Source organism: Ahaetulla prasina, chromosome 4 (genome assembly GCF_028640845.1).
Source record: "Ahaetulla prasina isolate Xishuangbanna chromosome 4, ASM2864084v1, whole genome shotgun sequence".
In the NCBI taxonomy this organism is placed as follows: Eukaryota; Metazoa; Chordata; class Lepidosauria; order Squamata; family Colubridae; genus Ahaetulla; species Ahaetulla prasina.
This window is the reverse complement of record NC_080542.1, coordinates 95,328,451-95,351,403: the sequence shown is the minus strand read 5'-3', so window position 1 is coordinate 95,351,403 and position 22,953 is coordinate 95,328,451. Positions and strand designations below refer to the sequence as shown.

Sequence of the window (22,953 nt, the reverse complement as noted above, 5' to 3'; positions counted from 1 at the left end):
GCAGCTAAATCACATGTTTGGTCATAAGCCACTATGCAAGTCTTAGTTGAAATATATAATCTTAATAGGTGGTGTGGGATAGGACTAGGCTTTCAAAAAGCTTCTGTTGTATGAGAACTTCCTTTGGTAGAACTCCCAGGTTGAAATTGAAAAATTGCTATGTGGAAAGGCCCTTAATTAAGCTTTGCAGATTGTATAGCAACTGTATGTTCAACCGGCAGTAAATATAAATGATACCAAGACTTCTTTTTGTCTCTTGTTTGCAGCAGAGATTTAAAAATAGATTTGTAGTAGCTAGTTTAGTAAAACAAGCATGCCTCATCAGCTTAAAGACATTTGGCACAGTAACTTGTAACCTTTACACTGAAGACATCACAGATACAATTTTTTATTAATATTATACACGAGGGGTTGAAAGACAGTTCTTTGGATCTGCAAATAATTTTTGCAGTTATATTGATTTTTTTTTTCCGTATTTTTATACCGCCCTATCTCCCTAGGGACTCAGGGCGGTTCACAGCCAAATAAAAATATACATGTAAATACAAAATAAAACATCAGTTAAAAAACTTATTACAAATGGCCGAATAATTAAAAATAACAATATACATAATAAAACCCATTTAAAACCAATTTAAATTTTAAAATCTAGTCCAGTCCTGCGCAGATAAATAGATGTGTTTTAAGCTCGCGGCGGAAGGTTCGGAGGTCAGGAAGCTGATGAAGTCCTGGGGGAAGTTCGTTCCAGAGGGTGGAAGCCCCCACAGAGAAGGCCCTTCCCCTGGGCGTCGCCAGCCGGCACTGCCTAGCCGACGGCACCCTGAGGAGTCCCTCTCTGTGAGAGCGCACGGGTCGGTGGGAGGTATTCGGTAGCAGCAGGCGGCCCCGTAAATAACCCGGCCCTATGCCATGGAGCGCTTTGAAGATAGTTACCAAAACCTTGAAGCGCACCCGGATCATTATTAACATGTTGATTATGCAATCCTGTTCATGAAATTTTAGAATTTTATTTTAAATTGAATTAGTTAATATTTAAGCTTTTTCTTTTTACTTACAATCTATTCAGGTTTAGATTTAAAAAGGCACTCTTTTTTCCTATACTTGCTTCTTTACTATTTTTGTAAAATAGATGTGAGAAGAGCTTGAAGGACACAAATATTTGAGGATGGGGAGGAAGGGCAGTGATGCAAAAATGGGCCTGGAGGTGACTGCAGACGTGTCAGATATGTCAAGATGGCACCCACATGGAGGCATTTATTGGGTATAGGTAATGGAAGTGCACATTTCCATTACTTATACCAGGGGTGAAATGCTCCTGGTTTGGACCGGTAGCGATGGTGGTAGGTGGTTCGGAGAACCGGTAGCAAAAATCCCTGCCACCGCCCCCTGCCCCTGCTTAGCTGCACCATCATCAGAGAGTTTTTTTTTTACTTTTAAAAACAGTTTTTCTTCAGCCAAAAACATACCTTTAAAACTAAAAAAAAAAAGCCTTTGAGGATCCTGCAGCTCAGCTGAGATAGTCAGAACCCTTTTTTAAACAACCTCTTCGGCCGAAGAGATTGTAAATAAAAAAGGGTTTAAAATGCTCCTCTGGCGATTCCAGTTGAGTTCTCATCACCAGAATCTTAAAAAAATATGTTTTCTACAAGCTCTTCAGCTGAAGAGCTTGTAGAAAACCTCCTTTTAAGAGATTCTGGGCTGTGATGAAACATTTACCTTATACTGCTCCTTTCTGGCTGAGGAAGCCATGCTTTACATCAGTTGCATCAGCTAGCAACTGAAGCTGCCTGCCTGAAATCCATCTCAGTCAGGAACTCAATTTGCGTGCTTTGCTGGCTGAGGAACTCTGAGAATTGAAGTCCACAAACCTTAAAGTTACTAAGGTTGGAGACCCCTGATCTAAAAAATATAAATAAAATAAAATAATAAAATAAAATATTAGTGCAGTTTTCTGAGATTTTGTGTGTTTCTGTAGTGTTTCACTCTAACTACACAAACACACAAAATCTCACAAAACTGTATGTGGCATTTTGTGTGTGTGTTAGTCAGTTGTGTTGTGTTTGTAAAGCGTGAAAGTTGGTTTTTGAGCTTTTTGTGGCTGTGTGGGTTCCTACTTGTTGCAGGGGCCATTTTGGGTGAAGTGCAGCTGCTTTTACATTGTGTGTGAGTCAGTTATGTTGTGTGTGTGTAAAATGTGAAAGTTGGTTTTTGGTACCTCTTATTGTTCTGTATACTTTGTTTATTATTTTTATTATTTATTGTTATTGGCCACGCCCACCCAGTCATCTGACCACCAAGCCACGCCCCACCAATTAAGCCATGTCCACAGAACTAGTAGAGAAATTTTTTAGATTTCACCCCTGACGTATACCCAATAAATGCCTCTGCCTGGAATCTTCCTTTTCTCCATTTTGTTTAGAAGAGCTGGGATTGTTTTTGTTGCTGCTGCTGCTGTTCTTGTTTTCAATTTCTAAAGCTGTCTTATGTCTGATTTAGGAGTTTCCATTAAATGTTTTATGTTTCCTTTCTGAAAATGTTAAGAAACCACTACTGGTTTTCAGCAATTACACTGCAAAACTTGAATGTGTAAGGGAGGGAGGAAAGGAAGGAAGAAAATTTATAATCCTTGGCCATAGGTTGTCTGCTTCAGGGTAGAAAACCACTATGGCTCATTCTTTTGTGCTCCATTGTATTTTTCTAATCAACTGGATATATTTTAATTTTATATTAGTGCAGTATCATAGAATATTCTGCATGCCTCTGTTCCTTATGGAAATGAACATTTTTTCATCTGTCAGTTTAAATGTTTGCTTGCCAACTTTCTAGCACCATGAAAATTTTCATCTGAAGAAGTAATAAAAGCTTGCATCAAAATTATTTTGTTCATCTCTTATCTGCCCATACCTCCCTATTGCCCATCCAAAATAGCTTATAATTGGATAACACAAGACAATAAATCAATTGTAAATTTTGGATTTTCTCAGCAGATGATTTATTCATTGCTATAAAATATTTTTTTATTTTTGGGGGGACAACTAATTATGTTTTTAGGTAGAAAAAGCAGCTTTCCTGATGCTGTGGGCATCAGATTTGGATTTGTAAATTATATTCTATTCTTAAAATAAGCCATTGAGTTAAATTAATCCTGTTAGCTCATTTCAGCATATTAGAATAGAAGGAGAGGGAAGGGAGAGAAGAGAACAGAAGAGAAATCATAGGGCCGGACCATGGAGGTTTCCCTAATCCAACAAGTTGCTTAAGCAGGAGACTTCAATATGATCCCAGATAAATGATTGTACAAACTTGTCTTCAAATTTCCAGCAATGGAACATCCATAACTACAGGAGGCAAGTTGTTCTATTGATTAATTCCTTACTATCAGGAAATTTCGCTTTAGTTTCAGATTAGATCTGTCTTTGAAGAACTCAGCCTGTCTAGGAGGCTCAGTGGCTAAGACACTGAGCTTGATGATCAAGAAAGGTCGGCAGTTCAGTAATTCGAATTGCTAGTACAGGTTTCCTGCTTGAGCAGAGGGTTGGACTAGATGACCTCCAAGATCCCTGACAATAAGACAACCTCCTCTTCTCAGTGACAGCTCCTCAAGTACTACTCATGTCACCCCCAATCCTTCTTTTTGTAAGGCTAGACATACTCTGCACCTGTACATTTGGTTTTTGATTTTGCATTTGGTATGATGAACACTGAACAATATATTCATATTGTTACACACTCTTGGTATGTGTATAATTCTGTGAAATGCAATAGAATCTGTACACAATGAATTTGTGTTTAGGCCTTATCTGAGATTTGAACTATAAAATTAAAAAACCCATAAAAGTATAAGAATTCAATGTATTTCTGTATAAACCATCAACTTTTGCTACTTTATACAGAAATACAGGAATAAATTTAGGATACCTAGATCCAGTCATTTGTACACTTACCTAGAAATAAATATTGAAGGTATGAGGACTGATTTCTAAGTATAGTTGCATAAAACTAACTTCATTTATTTAACAAGCACTGGTTTCATTCACACAGAAATTGATCGTGAAAAATTTAGATTGTGTTCTTTTTGCAAAAATATTATGTTTACACATGGAAACATGTGTAAGGTCATTATTTTCTTCATCCAGTTATATCTACGTCTCACTTAAGCAAATTTACTTGGGTTACCAGTTATAGGAAAGCAAAACTAGAGCTTACAAACCGCAGTAGAGTGATTTGAGTTGTCACAACATGCTATGTCAGGCCATTTTATAATTTAATTTGATGGGGGGGAAATCAATTCTACAATGTTGATTTATTTTTTCCTCATGGAAAGCTGGTTGCATATAAGATGGTTCCTACTTAATGTTACCAACTGTTCCAACTGATAAAGAAGCAAGTAGTTTTTCAGTTAAAAAAACATTTAAACAAAAAAAAAATCAGTGAGTTATTTCAAATGAACACACACCCACATTGTAGATTTGTTTGAAATGCTATGATAACCTTTTTCTTTGCTTGTTTTGGTAATTTATAGGATTTGGGGCAAAAGCAAAGAATTAAAGAATATTGAAATCAGTTTCATATTGAGCATGGTCTGACTTAGGATTTATTTTATTAAGTCCAAATCTGTTTCTTAATCCCTCTTGGCATGTGGCACATACATTTGCAGTGGCATTGTGTGGTGCTCAAAACTCATGAAATGAATGAATCTCAGTTCATGTTCTATCCATTACGCAGAGAGTTTTGTGACACATCTGTCGGACAATTTCTACTAACAATTGTCCAGATTGCTTTTTCCAAATGGATTCTTCTGAGTTTTAAGAGAGATATCACATGGTAGCCTCATACCATTTAAAACCCTATCGTGAAAATCTTGATAGCTTTGAGACCTTTGAGGTGAGTCTGTGCTCTTTTCCTGATCTTTCTAAACCCTTTCAGACTCACAAATCACCTTCAATTGCTGTGTTATGGAACTATAGAGCATGTCCTTCAGTGAATCCTGTCATTCCAATCAACCTTAAAATAACCATGGTCCTTCATTCCCTGATTTTTCCAAGTAAAGTATACACATAAGTCCATATGTTTATTCCACACTTGTTTGTAAAATGGGTTAATGATCCTCTTATTGTAATTTAAAGAAGAGATTTTAGGACAAAAAAGAAGAAGGATAAGCAAGGAAAAGAATGAGTCTGTTGGGTTTCTAAAAACAATTGTACACTATCTCATGTTGTATTCTAAGTGTCATAGCTTCACACCATTCTTGATGGCCCTATCATGGGTATTGGTAATCATACTGATGCTGTTTCAAGACTTCTAAGGACAGACATGACAAAAAAAAAGTGTAGAAGATTTCAGGATCAAAAAAGTAATGAATGTTATTTTTTCCGCTTTCTGCCTCAGACTTCTGCTTTCCTGTTATAGTCATAGCTCTAAATATCAATATTCTTGTTAATTAGGCATTGTTTTCTTTTTATTCTTTCTCATTAAAAATAAATAGCTCAATTTTTATTTTCTGTAGTTTAAAAGGTAATTTTCTTTTCTTTTTCTTATGCCCTTTGCATAATACAATATTTCACATTACCCTATTTTTAATCTTTTGAACCCGTGATTAGAAAATGACCATTATTTATTAACCTTTTGAATGTTTGGTTTCACTAACACAGATACTTACACAAGAATTCAGTGATCAGCATTTTATGAGACTGAAATAAATAATTTGAAAGAAAACAAAGGAAAAGAGTAAAATAATTCCTATTTCCAATGTGGTATAGATCAGGGGTGTCAAACTCGATTTCATTGAGGGCTGCATCAGAGTTGTGCTTGACCTTGGCAGGCTGTGGGGTCATGGCCAGGATGGGCATGGCCATTTTGATATCACTCATGTTGGAGGCACGTGTGGTGGCCCGGGCAGGGCTGGGGGTATCCATCATCTCCAGTGGAGAGAGGTGAGACTAGGGAGAGTGCTAAACCCTTGTCTTTCAGAGGAGCCTTGCTGTCCCTCTCAGGCCACTCTGAGGACCCCTGGATGGTGAAAAAGACTGTCCAGAGCCCTAGGCATCAGAGTGCATGTGCCCACCCCACCCCTCAAACTCACAGGGCACCAGGACCCCACAGTCCAGCCCATCCCTGCTTCCCTGAGGGGGTGCCAGGCTGCGCTTAACTCCTTGAGGCTGCTGTTTCTGTGTTTGCTCTTCTTGGCTCATGGTGTGTGCGGGAGGGCAGAAAAAATGGTGTGTGTGCCCATACAGGCTCCATTTTCAGCCGTGGTGGCCTCTTGCAGCACTCTGCCAACAAAAATGGAGCCTGGGGATTCGCACAGCCCTCCCGGGCTCCATTTTCACCCGCAACAGCCTCCTGCAGCCCTCTGCCAGTAAAAATGGAGTGCGCACTTCCTGAGCTCCATTTCTGCTGGCAGAGGCACCGTGGACTGGTCCTTCACTGTTTCCAGGGCAGCCCCACTGTGGGCCAGATCCAGCCTGTGGGCCTTGAGTTTTGCACCTCTGATATAGATGTTCCAATAAGGATAGCAATAGCATCAGGACTTATATACTGCTTCACAGTGCTTTACATCCCTCTCTAAGCTGTTTACAGAGTCAGCATATTGCCCCCAACAGTCTGGATTCTCATTTTACCGATCTCGGAAGTCTTGGTGTCAGGGTTCCAAATAACACCCCCAACAAAATCGGGCCAGTGAGGCTCAAACCCCTGGCAGTCAACAGAATTAGCCTGCAATGCTTCATTTTAACCACTGCGCTACCATGGGTCTTGCATGCAAGGTAGAATACAAATTATTTTTTTCTGTAATTTTTCTTACTTTAGAGCTTTTTTCACACACGTTTGTATTTTAGCTGTAGTTCCTGGAATGTCCATGTGTTATATTAAGTTGCCATACTATTATAGTCATGGCAATATGGCTTTCCAGTAAAAGTTTATACATTTTAGCAATTGCATTTCATCATTCGAACATTGTACAACTGAGTTTAGAATAGTATGAAATGCTAAATGTATAAACTTTGACTTGGTATAATATAGTGATGGAAAAATATATGGTTGAAAAGATTATAATTTATACTTTATCATAATCATAAAGGAAATTTTTAATAAATTGAGTGACATATAACTTTGGTATATATTATAGAGAAATTGTCTAGAATGCATAAAAGGACTTCATATTATGTTGGAAATGTGAACAGGAAGGAATATTTTTTCATGTTTGGTAGATATGTAACAGAACTATAAAATTTTGATTCAAATGCACACTGATTTAGAGGATTTTAACAGATACAAATGAGATAAGGTGTTTTTCTTTTTGCATTGATGGACAAACAGTTGTAAAATGTCATGGCACTTTTTAATATAATAATTACAGTGAGAGCATTGTAAAATGGAAGGATTTGGCACAATGGAAGAATGATTAGTGAAGATGATGGGACATTCTGAAATGGCTAAATTGATTCCTTTGATGAGAGAAGAGACAAGTATCTGTATTTATTGCTGACTGGAAACCCTTTGTGGACTTTTTATATGAAACAGAAAAATGATTTACAGTTTTGAAAATTAGACAGGATAGATTATAGAAAGAAGATAGTTATGTTGTAACCATAGAGTAATAGATAAATTTATAATTGTACTATATAACTGCAATAGAAAAGATTGAAGGTTACTTCTTTGTGTCTTTTTTTCCTTCTATTTTTCTTTTACTTTCTTCTATTCTGTACTTTTAACTTTCTCTTTGATTTTTTTCCCCTTTACATTAGCTTGTATTAGTTTTTATCTTCCTTTTTAAAAATCATATGGGATATTGCCAGAATGGGATTGTAAGTGAAAAGAACAAACTACTGCTATGACCAAACATGGAATCTTTTAAAAATTAATAAAATAAATCCTCAGATATGTAAATATTTAGTATAGTTACACTGTTTCATCATAAACCATAAAAAAATCAGAAAAGAATGTCTGTTATACAGAGAAGAAAATACTATCTGAATTAGAGAATAGAAATCACAACTTCCGACATTTTTGATTGAAAGAACTGCTGGGATTATATGAACCGCTTAGTAGAATTAAGCCCTCGACTTTCCTTCCAAATGTGCAAGATAGGCAAGTTCAGAAACCTGCTTGAATGTGTGACAATTATGCAAATTCAAGCAAGCCCAAAAGAAATAATAATCACCGTCATCATATTTTGATGAAGTAGTACCTTTACATTTTTAACCACTTTTTCTATAGCACCTCTATTTCATTTGCTGGCTAGTCAGACCATGTTTCTTAAACAATTTGTGCCACCAGAATGAACTAGGTTTCTTAGGCTGTGGGTATTAATGTGCTTCTTGCTGGATATATGTCCCTCTGGAATATACACCTTTTCCATTATGCTGACTTATTATCAACAGACTTCCTCAGCCTAATTACAATGACGCTTTTTCTTGTATTTTCTATTTAGCACCTCTGATATCTGCTTCTCATTCATTATTCTTTCCAAATAATCTTACTGTATAAAAACATGTGCTAATTAGGAAAGGATAGCAGTGCTATAAAGTGTATAGCTTTACCCTTAGTCTGCTTTATTTGTTGATTCATCTGTGTTGCACAAGAATAGAAGAGAGAGAAAAAGAAGATTGTTTAGGTGATTCACTGCTTAGTTAGGGAGGATTTGTCTCTGACTCTTTATAATCAGTTTTTTTTAAATCAGGCAATAAAATCTACCCCATCTTAAGTTTTATCTCCTGAATCCCAAATTTTCACTGGGCTCTCTATTCATAATTTAATGTCACTAAGCAATATGTAGTGAATATGACGTTTATATGAAGATAAACAGAAAAGGGCAAGAACTGGTATGTCTAAAATAAGGGATGAACTTTATATTTTTTACTTTTCTCTTGCATGCTGTGGTCTGTAAGTGATCACATTCTTGACAGTGAAAGGCCCAAACTGGAGCTCAGTGTAGCCAAAACTATACTTGGGATGGCCCCGTGTTTCTTTTTAAAATCCCATTCTCCATGTCGGGGGAAACGGCCATCAGGTCTGGCGTTGTTTCTCCTCGTTGCTGATTGGACTGAGTCTGCAGATTTTTTGTTTGAAGTCCCCGCCTCCTCTTAGCCCCTTCCAGCTTTTTCGACTCGGTAGCTACGAGACCAGACGTGTTACTAAATACTCCAGATCTTTTCATAGTCTTACAAATTTTTTTCTTAGCAATTTTATTGTTTTAAAAAATAAAGAAAGAAAGAAAGACTTTCCTTTACAAGTAAGAGGAGGGAGTGGATCCCGATACCGCTGAGGGCTGCCTTGGCGGTTTTACTAATTTTTCGCCAGGCGGGCTATCTGTCAGGAGAGCGCTCACGGGCTGGTCCCCGACGCGCTGAGCCGTCTAGGACGTTCTGTCGCACTAATTGCCAACGGGTAAGAAGTGCTCACGGGCTCATCCCCGACGTGCTAAAAGCAGCCCTGCAAGTTTTTTTTTTCCTTTCGCCCGGCTGGCTGACGGAAAGGAGAACACTCACGGGCTTCTCCCCGTGGTGCTCCCAAATCGGCGGCTATCTCTCTCTCTCTCTCCCCGGTTCTCACCCTTGCCTATTTCGCGCCTTATCAGGGCGGCTCTGCAATGGAAGCCCGGGAGTCGTCGTACTCGGAGCCTTTACGGCGAGCGACCAGCCCAGCCCCTCGGTGGTCCATTTTTAGGGGCTGAAGCTTGGAAGGCGGAGAGTGTTGAAGGCACATTGGCAATGGCCTGTCCAGTTGAGTAGCAGCGGGGCCTCAGCGCCAGCTAATTTCGCCAGCCGCTTGGAAGGTTTATAGCCGGAGGGCTTGCCTCCTTTGCCTAAACGCGGAGGCCATTTTTCAGGGCGATTGGAGAAGGCCCTTATCAGAGGACTCATCAGGGACCATGAGTACTACGCCCCCTCCCCCATTAGTAGGCCCGAAGCCGCAATAAATTGGCGGGAGGAATCGTCAAAATGGCGGACAACCTCAATGCCCAGCCGGAATCGTCGGGTGCTTCACATGAGGCCCCCAATCGGGACAATCCTGGGGAAGGCACCTCTTCAGCCCCTCAACTTTCCCAAAAAAGGGGGCGCAAGGTGGCACGAGCTAAGGACAAAAAAGGGGCACAGGCGGAGGAGAGGCGCCATAAGGCGCTAGAAAGAGTATTCTCCAAGGCATCTAAGGGGGCTTACAGGTCTCCATCACCTAAGGAGAGGAATATACAGTCATCAACAGTCTATCCTGTCCCTCCTAGCCCAGCTCGCAACTCTCCTCCTATATAAGGGGATGGATCCTGGTCTCCTGATAGGATCTCCACTGTAGCCATTTCGCAGTCAGGGACTACCCCCTTGTTCTGAACTCTGTCGGAGATGGACCTCCATAGTAATCAGGGCTGTCTGACTGGTCAGCCAGTGCAAGTACACCAGGGAGCGGAGATTCCAGCACCGCAACCGGATGCTAGAATGGCCCAACCGCCCGTTTTTCAGCTCCCAGATTCATTTGGGCTGATGATTTCATAGGCAATTCACCAAGAGCTAGCTCAATCCCTCCAATGGGATACCCTGCATCCTTTGTCCTCTAGATCCCGTCATGGGGAAAGAGAAACCCTAACCCCTCAAACTCTGATGATGAGGTCACACAGGGATAAATCCCCCGACGAGGTTAGTCAAGTTTCAATGTCTGAAGACGATGAAATCGGAGATTTGGCCTTGTCGGATGACGAAGGCATAGGTCCGGATCAGCCATCTTTTGTGGGGCTCTTCAAGCCTCATCTGTTCCGTTCCCTACTGTTTAAGGCTTTGGCAACAACTGGTTTGGGTGCCTCTTCGGCCCCACAGGCAAACCCACAGACTCTTCCTGAAACTTCAACCAGTCTATTTGTGGAGCCCACAGTGGTGACAGAGGCTATCCCGGCACCTAAAATGTTTGTGGACATGGTACAGCGTCAGTGGACAAACCCAGGATTGGGGTCTAACTCCAATGCCATGGACAAAAGGTTCTATAACTGTGCTCAAGATCTAGAAAAGATCTTGCAGATACTGACGGTGGATGCCCCAGTAGTGGCCTTAACGACATCTTCACATGTAACGGGTCCAGAGAACGAGGCCCTGCAGCCAGAGGACAAAAGGGCGGACCAATCCTTGGTCAAATCCCATCAAGCCTCGGCCTGGGCCATTAGGTCTTCCATAGTGTCATCGTTTTTCAATCGAGTTTCCATTATGTGGCTCAAGCACTCCAAGGCCGGCTACCTTCGACAGACGTGAAGGCTCATCAGGACCTTAACAAAGTTATAGCAGCATTAGAATTGTCCACTGATGCGACATTGAACACGGCTAGATTCTCGGCTAAGTCTATTGGGTCTACGGTCACATCCTGCCGTCTCTTATGGCTTTGCCACTGGTGGGCAAACACTAGAAATAAGTGGCACCTAGCATCCTCTGCCTACTCAGGCTCACAGCTATTTGGAGCCGCCCTTGACCCCATCTTAGTGGAGACAAAGGACAAAAGAAAGATATTACCGTCTCTATCTCGGAGGGGTGAGCTACGGCAACAACCTTATTTTCGTCCCTCGACTTCCTCATCGTCCTTTCACAACCAGGAATTTGGTGGATCAGGATTTTGACATCAAAGAATGCCATCATCCAGAGGGAGCTTTCAACGGGGCGACCAGGTCAGAACAGGTTCCAAATTCAATGCCCGTAGAACCTTCCGAGGGGGGCAGGGTAGGCCATACAATTGTTTCAAGTAACCCTCTCATTGACCTTCCCATTGGTGGTCGTCTAGCTTATTTTCACTCCCAATGGGATTCTACCACAACCGACCACTGGGTCCGAGAGACAGTCCGGCATGGCCTTGCTTTAGAGTTTCTCTCTACCCCGCCGACGGTTTTCGTGCGATGCCCTGTTTCCAACCACAGTTCCAGCCTATCCCTGGTAGAGTCAGCTGTGCGCCATCTCCTAGCTATCAGGGCAATTCAACCGGTCCCGGTCGATCAACAGAAACAGGGTTTCTACTCCAGGCTTTTTGTCGTAAGTAAACCATCGGGTGTTGGAGGGCTATTCTAGATCTCAAGGCCTTTAACAAGTACATAGCCTATCACTGCTTCAAGATGCACTCATTACGTTCCATCCTGGAGTGCATCAGGCCAGGGGACTTTATGGCTTCCATAGATTTGACGGAGGCTTATCTGCATATCCCCATTAGACGAGACCATCGTAGGTTCCTCCGATTTTATTTTAATGGCTCTCACTATCAATACAGGGCCTTGCCCTTCGGGCTGTCCTCGGCCCCCAGGGTTTTCACAAAGATCATGGCGGTAGTAATGGCTCATATCCGGGGGATCCCCATCAGGCTTCAAGTATACTTGGACGATATCCTAATTCTTTCGTCCTCTAAGACAGGGGCAAACCAGGGATCTCTCCACAACCATAGAGATTCTACAATCCCACGGATTCTCGATTAACTGGGATAAGAGCCATCTCAATCCTTCTACCACCATTGTCCATCTAGGGGCTCAAATTGATTCGCAGAGGTCGATGGTTTACCTGTCGGCTGACCGCCAGTGTAGTCTGTCAGAGCTGGCTTGCAATGCTAGAATGTTAAGATTGGTTCCCCTAGAACAACTTTCACAACTGTTAGGGAAAATGGTCTCTTCCTATGATATTGTACCTTGGTCTCGCCTCCACAGTTGGCCTCTGCCGTGGTTCCTCTTACCATTGCAGAGGAACCACACCTGTTCATCCAGTCGAAGGGTGAATCTCCCGAAAGAGGTGTCCGACTCTTTAGCATGGTGGAATCCGGAAGTGGTGGCCAGAAGAACTGTCTTCTCGGAACCAGTATGAGTAGTTATCACCACTGATGCAAGTTTGTTGGGATAGGGAGTGCATCTCGACCAACACCTGGCCCAGGGCAAAGGGACCCCGACCGAGGCTCGTCAAGGCATCAACTTTCTAGAACTGTGGGCCATCCGTCTGGCCCTTCTGGCCTTCGAGAGCCTCATTCGGGACAGGAATGTTCTTGTCCTCACGGACAATGTGACAGCAAAGGTTAACGTAAACAAGTGGGGTGGCACCCATTTGCGCAGACTAATGAGGGAGACTCTCAGTCTAGGTCACTGGGCCGAGTCCCATCTACAGTCAGTAAAAGCAGAACATATCGCGGGGTCAGACAATCGTACAGCAGACTCTCTCAGTCGACAGACTATCGACCCGTCAGAGTGGTCGTTGTCCCCAGGGAATTTTCAAGAGCTCTCAGCCTGCTTCAGGCTCCCTCTGTGGACCTGTTCTCATCAGGGACAAACAATCAGATCCCCCGGTTCTTCTCAAGGTTCCCGTCAAGGGGAGCGGAGTCAGTGGATGCCCTCCGCGGCAGGTAACCCCTGGGCCTTCTATATGCTTTTCTGCCTATCCCTCTGATTCCCAGAGTGATAAGGAAGCTCCTCACGGAGAAGGCGGAGATAATATTGGTGGCCCCCTTTTGGCCCAGGAGGCCCTGGTTTGCGGATCTGATGACGTTTTCCATTCAAGAACTGTGGAGGATCCCAGACAACCAGTTTTTTTTGTTTTTTTGTTTTTACATTTATACCCCGCCCTTCTCCGAAGACTCAGGGCGGCTTACAGTGTATAAGGCAAGGACCAGTACTACACCTGGACCCACAATGGCTCCGTTTAGCCGTGTGGAGATTGAGCGGAGTATATTAGCTACGGCACAAGTTCCCGACCCGGTCATCGACACCATGCTGGCGTCTCGCAGGGATTCTACCAAAAGAATTTACGAAGCCACTTGGCGGACATTTGACACTTGGTGTTCATCCCAGGGGCTAGTGACTTCTTCAGCATCGGTTTTAGACATTTTGTCCTTTCTGCAGCGAGGTCTGAATTCTGGACTGGCGACTAATACGCTCAAGAGACAAGTAGCGGCACTTTCATCAGTGTTGAGATGTGGTTCAACGACTTCACTTTCAAGAGATCCGCTCATTCAACAATTCCTTCGCGGAGCTACTAATGTCAACCCACCGGTGGTTCATCGCTTCCCATCTTGGCGATTGAACACGGTTCTTAATGCTCTGACGAAGGCTCCGTTCGAACCTCTTAGAGAATTGCTGCTCCATTTTTTGTCGTTGAAGGTTTCGTTTCTGGTAGCCATAACCTCGGCCCGTAGGGTGTCTGAATTGTCGGCCCTATCAATCCGCAAGTACCTTTGTACTTTCTTCACCGATAGAGTGGTGCTACGACTAGAGCCTAGTTTTCTTCCGAAAGTTAACAGTCGGTTCCATAGAGCATAAGACATCGGTCTGCCTAATTTCTGTCCACATCCCAAACACCACTTAGAGCGAGTGTTGCACACTCTGGATGTACGGAGAGCATTGAAAATATACATTGACAGAACATTGGCCTTCCGCAAAACCGAGGCACTCTTCGTATCCTTTCAACCGCTCTCCATGGGCCAAAAGGTTACCAAAATGGTTCTAGTGAGGTGGATCAGAGCCACCGTAGCGGCGGCATATGAGAGTCAGTCTCTCCCGGTACCACGCAATATTACAGCACACACTACCAGAAGAGCAGCCTCATCAGCCACGTGGGGCGGTCAGGCATCAAACCGGGGCGCCAGGGAGGAAGGACCACTAATTCTCTCTCATTTCAGTTAGGCACGTCAGTCTGCATCGGATCCTCGCCGAAAAAGCTGGAAGGGGCTAAGAGGCGGGGACTGCAAACAAAAAATCTGCAGACTCGGTCCAATCAGCAACGAGGAGAAACAACACCAGACCTGACGGCCATTTCCCCCTCTCCAAGAAGGGACGTTCAGGTAAGACAATGTTCCCTTTTATTTCTGTTCTTCCCTTCTACTTTTTCTCTTCATGCAAAAGAAGGAGGCTAATATGTATTTACAGAAGAATGGTTTTCCATGGTGGATATTGCCAGTAGGACAGCACCAGTTTAGCAACAGGCAGACTGGCAGTGAACATTGTTTCCTGTGACTTCATTCTATTACCCTCTCTTTTCTCTTGGCAGGTGATCCTATGTCCAAAGAAAACACTGGGTTGCTGCTACTCTTCATCCCCAATTCTATTTTTCTAGAATATCTGTAGGTGCTATTCAGGCCCAGGGGCAGTCTTAGAAGTAAAAAACGATGCTGAAGGCTGGTATTCTGCTTTCCAGCATGCCAGTTTCTCATTTTAAAAGTTGAATTAAGAATAAACTTAAATAAACCATCAAGTGGTCAGTGAGCCTAGTGAATGATTGGGGAAATTGGCTTGGTTCCCAAATGGGTGATTGCAAATGGAAAAAAAATGTTGATAGGCAGCTAGAGAAAGACTGCATTGAGTATATTTAATTGTAACTATATATATGTAAATAAAATCGTTTCCCCCCTCCAAACATAGACATACCACATGTTAGTATCCACAATTTGTACTTTTTTTTTTTATTATTTACATTTATATCCCGCCCTTCTCCGAAGACTCAGGGCGGCTTACAGTGTGTAAGGCAATAGTCTCGTTCTATTTGTATATTTACAAAGTCAACTTATTGCCCCCCCAACAATCTGGGTCCTCATTTTACCTACCTTATAAAGGATGGGAGGCTGAGTCAACCTTGGGCCTGGTGGGATTCGAGCCTGCAGTAATTGCAGGCTGCTGTGTTTAATAACAGGCTATCTTACAGCCTGAGCCACCACGGCCCTTTTTACTGAGAGGAGAATTGCATGCTCAAGTAGAAAAAGCTTTCAGACATGCCCTGAATTAAAAGACAATTGGAGTATTTCTTTTTCTATTCCAGGAACACATTGCAAAGATTTCCATTCTGGCTTGCCACAAAAAGATTGTTTGATTTCTTTTTCTTCTTTAATTTTTGCAATTGCGATTTTTTTCCAGAAGCTAGACATTATATGATGTATTTATATAGCAAACATGGACAATAACACCAAAGGGAATGGTATTCTGTTTATAAAACCTATAGTACAGTTGGTGAAACTCTATACTGTAAATCAATGTATGACAATCTCACAAAAAAATCTACAATGAGATTTTCTCATCTACATGAGAAAAAAGGCTGATTTTAAAGCAAGAAAAGCTACGGTTTCTAATTTCAATCTTCCATATAAGTTAAACAATGTTATGCAAAATTGAAATTTCTGTTTAGGGCAACATCCTCTGGATTTGTTAATGGCAAAACGAAAGCTAATTCAATGCTGTAAGATTTAAAAATATAATAAATTTGAGCTCCTATTTACAGGTAGTCCTTGACCATATTTGAGCCCAAAATTTATGCTGCTAAGCAAGACAATTATTAACTGAGTTTGCCCCATTTTTCAACATTTTTTGCTACTGTTGTTGAGTGAATCGCTGCAGCTGTTAATTTAGTAACATGGTTAGGTAATGTTAAGTAAATCTGGCTTTGTCTATACTGCAAGTACATAAATATGAACCAGTTGCCAAGCATCCGAATTTTGATCACATAACCATAGAGATGCTGCAATTGTAAATGTGAAAAATGGTTAAAGGTGGGGTGAAATCCAGCAGATTCGGACAGGTTCTGGAGAAACTGGTAGCAGAAATTTTGAGCAGTTCAGAGAACTGGCAAATACTATCTCTGGCTGGCCCCAGAATGAGGTGGGTATGGAGATTTTGCAATATCAGGAATGGGGAAGGAATGGCGATTTTGTAGTATTCTTCCCTGGAGTGGGGTGGGAATGGAGATTCTGCAGTATCCTTCCCCTGCCACACCCAGCAACCACACCACGCCTACCAAGCCATGCCCACAGAACCGGTAGTAAAAAAAAATGGATTTCACTATTGGTTAAAGGTCACTTTTTTTTAGTGCTGTTGTAACTTCAAACAGTCACGAAATAAATTATTCTAAGTCAAGTACCACCTCTTTTTCCCTTTTTCTACAAAAATGAAGATTAGGTAGAAGTAATCACGTAAGTATTTCAGATATTAGAAGAGTGGTGTCTGCAGAATCTCACAAATTTCATCAGAATGTCATTGCAGTCAGCTCCACTTCTTATGTGTGTGTATGCAATGTCAAAATACATTTATAAAAGAAAAGAAACTGATATCAAAACAGTGATTTCATCACTTGTCCCACCTGCACTCTCATAGATGTCCATAGATGGCCATATATGAATTGAGTGGGCTCCTCAATTCAATTCAATGTTGGATAGCCATTTGTCTGAAATGGTGTAGAGTTTCCTGCCTGGGCAGGGGGTTGGACTAGAAGACCTCCAAGGTCCGTTCCAGCTCTGTTATTATGTTATGTTATGTTATATGTTAATTCAGTTAGGAGTTGATCGTTGGGCTGAAGTGGACTTTTTTATTTTTATAAATTGAATTTTAATAATGCATGCCACATAGAACGGCTAGTAGAATTGTAAGATATTGTTGCCAAGTCCTTGTGCTTTCATTGTCCTTTTCTCCCTTGTTCACCTTTTACAGGCATTAGAATCTATGTTTGGGGGGAGGGACAGACAGCATTTAAGGATTATCAAATGCTCCTTTGCGTACTTTCCTTCACATCATTATGTTTATCCTGCTGCAAGGTTTCTAAATATAAATTGACTTCGTATATGCTTTCATTTTATGTTGCTTCATTTTTAAAGAAAAATACATTATCCCAAATTCAATATTTTGATATATATTTTTCTGATGTGGGGTTTTAAGAGTTAAATTTTCAAGATAAATTTTAAAGGCCACTCTTCACATACATCCTTCAGGCGTGCAGTTTTTAGGATTTTTTTTCTCCCCAGAATTTTGATAAAGGAATGACAAATGTGAGTTGATTTTATTTGAGATTAACATTGTGCTAGGAATCGATTCTCCAAATGGAAGTTTAATTTGATATTCTAGGGAGAATGCTTTTATATTCCTAAAGTTGCAGAGGGAAATACTTTTAAGTCACAAAATCTTTTTGTGATTTTGTTACTTTGAAGATCTTAAATAATTATTTTCAATATATATTTCCTCAGTAAGACTACACACTATTTATTTTTATTGGATGGTAGACAGGCACAGTTGTTTATTGTTTACTTCCATGCCATGCTTAAGGATGTGCATGTGCATGTGTATTTGTATACTTAGAAACTTAGCCAATCAGTTCTTCAGTAAGCGCAATAAAATAATTTATGATTCAAGAGGTATAAAAGCAAACTCAAATGCCTTTTGAACATGAAGTGAACACATCGGTTGACAAGTGCTGATTCATTTATACGTACGATATAATTAAGGAAATTTTTAATCTAATACAGAGCAATGTATTTGGTGATCGTGCAGTCATTGTATAATTAAAGCTTTAAATATTCATGTGGGCTGTACTTACCATTTCATATTTCTGTAACTATTAGAGTTAATTGTTTATGACATAAGATTATTAACAGTTTTCTTTTCAGAGCCTTTGTAAAAGCTGAAAACCGATCTGAAATTTAAAAACAATAGAAAATTTTCAGGGAAAAAAAACCTGGGCCCCAAGAGCTGCATTTTATTTATTTGGGGCAACATACAAAAAGATAGAAATATGTATGTGTCTATATACAAACTTACACATACATTCAAACATACTAAAAACAGGAATGATTTAAAAGTTTTAAAAAATTATAAGGCAGAAGGCAGTGAGATCTTAACAGCAATAGCAGAACCACCTCAAGATCTCACCATTCCTGTGACTTCCAGGTCTGTTAGCCTGATAACATATCCAGATCTTAAGAGGCTTATGGAAAACAAATAGGAATGATGCAACTTCATTTTGGGAGAGAATGTTTCATAAAGTGGGCACCACAGAAAAGAAAATTCACCTCCTGGGATCTGCTAAATGTAGTTCAGTAGCAAATAGGATCTGTAGCATGCATCTTCTGATAGATCTGATGAAGTGAGCAAATATATTCAGCGAAAGGCATTTCCTCAAATAACCTAACCCTATGACATGAAGGACTTTAAAGATTAAAATCAGCATCTTGAATTGGACCTGGAAACAGAACTGGCAATCAGTGCAGCTTGTAAAGCAGAAATGCAACTTGTGCTTCTGTATAGGTACACCTATCTTCCAACACCACTACCTTTTGCAGTAGCTGAAATTTCCAGGTATTCTTCAAGGGTAGCCCCATGTACAGCTCATTACAGAAATACAGCTGGGTGGTGACCAGGGCATAGTGACTTTGAGCAAAATCCTCTCACCAGGGGTGAAATGCTCCCGGTTCGGACCAGATTAGCCGATCTGGTAGCGATGGCAGGTGGTTTAGAGAAACGGTAGCATAAATCCCTGGGGACCCCTGCCCATGCCCACCCAATTGCCTGGTCGCCCGCTTGCCGCTTCTTTTAAAAAATGCTATTAAAAGGGGGGAAAAGGCTCTGACAATCACAACTGAGCCACACAATGGTCGGAGCCTTTTTTTTACTTTTAAAAGCAATTTTTACAACCTATTCGGCTGAATAGGTTGTAAAAAATGCTTTTAAAAGTAAAAAAAGGGCTCTGATGATCACAGCTGAGCTGCCTGATCTATTCTATTCTATAATATTCTATAATAGAATAATATATTCTATTACATTCTATTCTATTGATCTGATCAGCTGAATAGGTTGTAAAAAATGCTTTTAAAAGGTAAAAAAAAGGCTCTGACGATCACAGCTGAGCTGCCTGATCTATTCTATTCTATTCTATTCTAGAATATTCTATTCTAGAATATTATGTAATAGAATAATATATTCTATTATATACTATTCTACTGATCTGATCGGCTGAATAGGTTGTAAAAAAATTGTTTTTAAAGGTAAAAAAAAAGATTGCGTGCCACAGCTGATCACCCCCCCTTGCATGCTGTTCTATTTACCCCATGCCTCCTTTTGGTGTGCACTGCGCATGCATGCATGTACCTCGCATTTGGTGTGTGGTATGCATTTCGCATGTGGACACATAGTGTGCATGCACAGCCAGCGAACTGGTAGTAAACTGGTTCAGATTTCACCACTGCCTCTGATTTTCGAGTGGGTGGAACTGGAAACACAACACAAAACTGTGCTAAGAACCTCCTATTCAAAACTGCCACTTTTTCTTGAAGTGGAGTTGTGAGTCCAGGAGGACCCCAAACTGCACACCGGGTCTGTCTGGAACAGTGCAACCCCTACCAGCAATAAAGATACTATTAGGACTGGCAGTCCTCAAACCCCAAAGCCATTCCAGTTTTGTCAGGAATTAGAGCAAACCTGTTGGTCCCCATCCAGACTTTGCTTAATACATCCATGACTTTGCTTAATTTGCTAGAGACAGAAATATATATATTGGACGTAATCAGCATATTGATGATACTTCATACCATGATGACAGATCAGCTCACCCAACAGCCTCATGTAGGTGTTGAATAGGAGTGGAGATGTTGTGTCTTGTCCGCTCTCACCGGGGTCTGCTTATCTGCTCCCGAACACGGAGGAATGTATGCCTCCCGGCCCCAGTCCTGGCTCCATGCCCAGACAAGCTGCAGAGGAGGGGGCACCTCCCGGTCCCAGCCCTGGCTCCATGCCCAAGCAGGCTGCAGAGGAGGGAGCATCCCCCGGCCCCAGCCCTGGCTCCATGCCCAGGCAAATGGAGCAGCTAGACCCCTCCCCCTCCTCCACAGCATGTGAGCCTGAGGAAAGTTTACTTCCAACAGCTGATTGGAGTGACCCTCGCATCAGAAGATTGGATAGGCGGAGGCAACAGAAGGAAGGGAGGGGCAGGCCTTAATGAGTGCTGAGTCATGGAGCCACACCCCATGGCCTATATAAAGGATCTGCTTTCTGGCAGTCTCTGAGTCAGGCAAAGTCGAACTTATCTTGCTGAAGTCACTTACTGGTCTCCTGCCTGCTCTGAGGACTTTGCTAGGACTTTGGGCAGAGCTGCAGAGGCAAGCCTGATTCGGATTTCCCTGACCCGGCCATCAGCGGAGGAGTGGGACACGACAGGAGAGAGTACCAAACACTGCAGTACCAACATAGCAAAGTCTGAGAGTGGGATCTCTCCTCCCCAATCACTACCAGTTGAAATCAAATTCAGAAAAAGATGAACCCACATAACAAAGTGCTATACACCCTCAATCCTAATACAGAAGTATACCAAGGTCAATGATATGAAAAAATTTCAAAGAGTTTAAGTAGGACATGGATTGATGCATAATCTCCATCCTGCTCTTGTGTGAGATTATTTCAAAATGTGACCAATATTATTTCCATCTGTTCTGACTCTGGTCATGAAAACAGGTGCAGGCACCAATAAAGTATTTTATTGTACTGCTAAACCAGGACAGATGTCTCTCCATTCTACTTTCCCCCCCAAAAAAAAAAACCAATCACCCAAAGTCAGTATAACACAATTCCATCAGCAAGAGTCCAATAGTCACCAGAACCAAACACCCAAACAGGAAGAAAGGTGAAGTCCACAAACTTGGTGCTGAGGCTTCAAAACAAGGTTCATAAACCATAATCCAGAGTCAGAGTTTGCAAAGCAAGATATGCAAATCCAGAGATTGAGACATGAGTTGAAGTCCAGAAGTCAACTCAGGGGAGTGAGTGCTGAGACAAACGGTTGTTCCCAATGAAAGTCCCCTGGCCTTTTGTTAAATCACTCCAAGCCAAGTGTTCCTTGTGATGAGGGATGGAGCAGCTTCCTCACAAGCAGCCTCACAGACCTCCTCTGAGGTCTTCCCTCTACTCCATTTTATGTACCTCCAATTGTGTGGGGGAGGCAGCTGTTCCTTGTCAGAGGGCATCTGTTTTCTCTCACCACTGCTTCCTATCTGCAGCTGATCCTCTCCTGTGTTCATGAAGGCATGCAGCTCCCTGTCTGGTCCACTTTCCCCAATGCCAGGAGCCTGGGACAATAGCATATTCAGCTCCTAAACTCTCTGAACATTCCAGGGGAGATGTACCATCCACATATGGTACTGGTTCTGACTCCCCCTTTCCCTCAACTGGGTTCCAATGGGACTGTGACATCATCTCACACCCAGTCTATATTCTGACTGAAAGGAATCCAGATAAACATCTTCATCCAAAGCTGACTGAAGCTGCTGCACAGTCACCTTTTCAATCACCTTTCCAAGAAAGGGAGATTAAATATGGGACAAAAATTGTCTAATACTTTGGGGTCCAAAGAAGGCTTCATGAGGAGAAGTGAACCAAGTCTTCTTTAAGAGGTAAAGGAACGTCACTCAAAAAATTCACTACTTGAAGCCACATGCTAGTTCCCCAGGCAGCTTTAACAAGTCAGGAGAGACAAGGTGATTAAACTCAGTCCTAAGGATTTCCCGTTTCCTCAGGCTCCAGAGGTTCATCTGTTCCCCAGTTAACTGGACAAAATTGCTCCTCAGGCATCTCCTCTGTTCCTCCAACAAAACTGGCATTCAGTTCCAAGTTAACCCCGTCAAAGACCTTGGAGTTTTCATATCAAACGATCTAAGTACCAAAGCCCACTGCAACTACATCGCCAAAAAGGTTTAAGAGTTGTAAACTTAATCTTGCGTAGCTTCTTCTCCAAAAAGATTACACTACTAACCAGAGCATACAAAACATTTGCTAGACCAATTCTCGAATACAGCTCGCCTGTCTGGAACCCACACCTCATTTCGGACATTAATACAATTGAGTGTGTCCAGAAATATTTTACAAGAAGAGTTCTCCACTCCTCTGTTCACAACAAAATACCTTATGCCACCAGACTTGAAATCCTGGGTTTAGAAAATTTCGAACTCCATCGCCTTCGGCATGACCTGAGTATAACTCATAGAATCATTTGCTACAATGTCCTTCCTGTCGAAGACCACTTCAGCTTCAATCACAACAATACACGAGCACACAATAGATTTAAACTTAAAGTGAACTGCTCCAATCTTGATTGTAGAAAATATGACTTCAGTAACAGAGTTGTTAATACCTGGAACGCACCACCTGAGACTATCTGTGGTCTTTTCCCAAAATCCCCAAAACTTTAACCAAAGTCTTTAACCAAAGACTATCTACTATTGACC

General features: G+C 41.7%; 1 protein-coding gene across 10 annotated transcripts in view; it reads left to right on the top strand.

Annotated features, from left to right (window-relative positions):
• Nucleotides 1–22,953, top strand: part of LRRC3B (leucine rich repeat containing 3B) — an 83,359-nt gene that overhangs the window by 32,297 nt on the left and 28,109 nt on the right. The gene's annotated exons all lie outside the window — the stretch shown is intronic.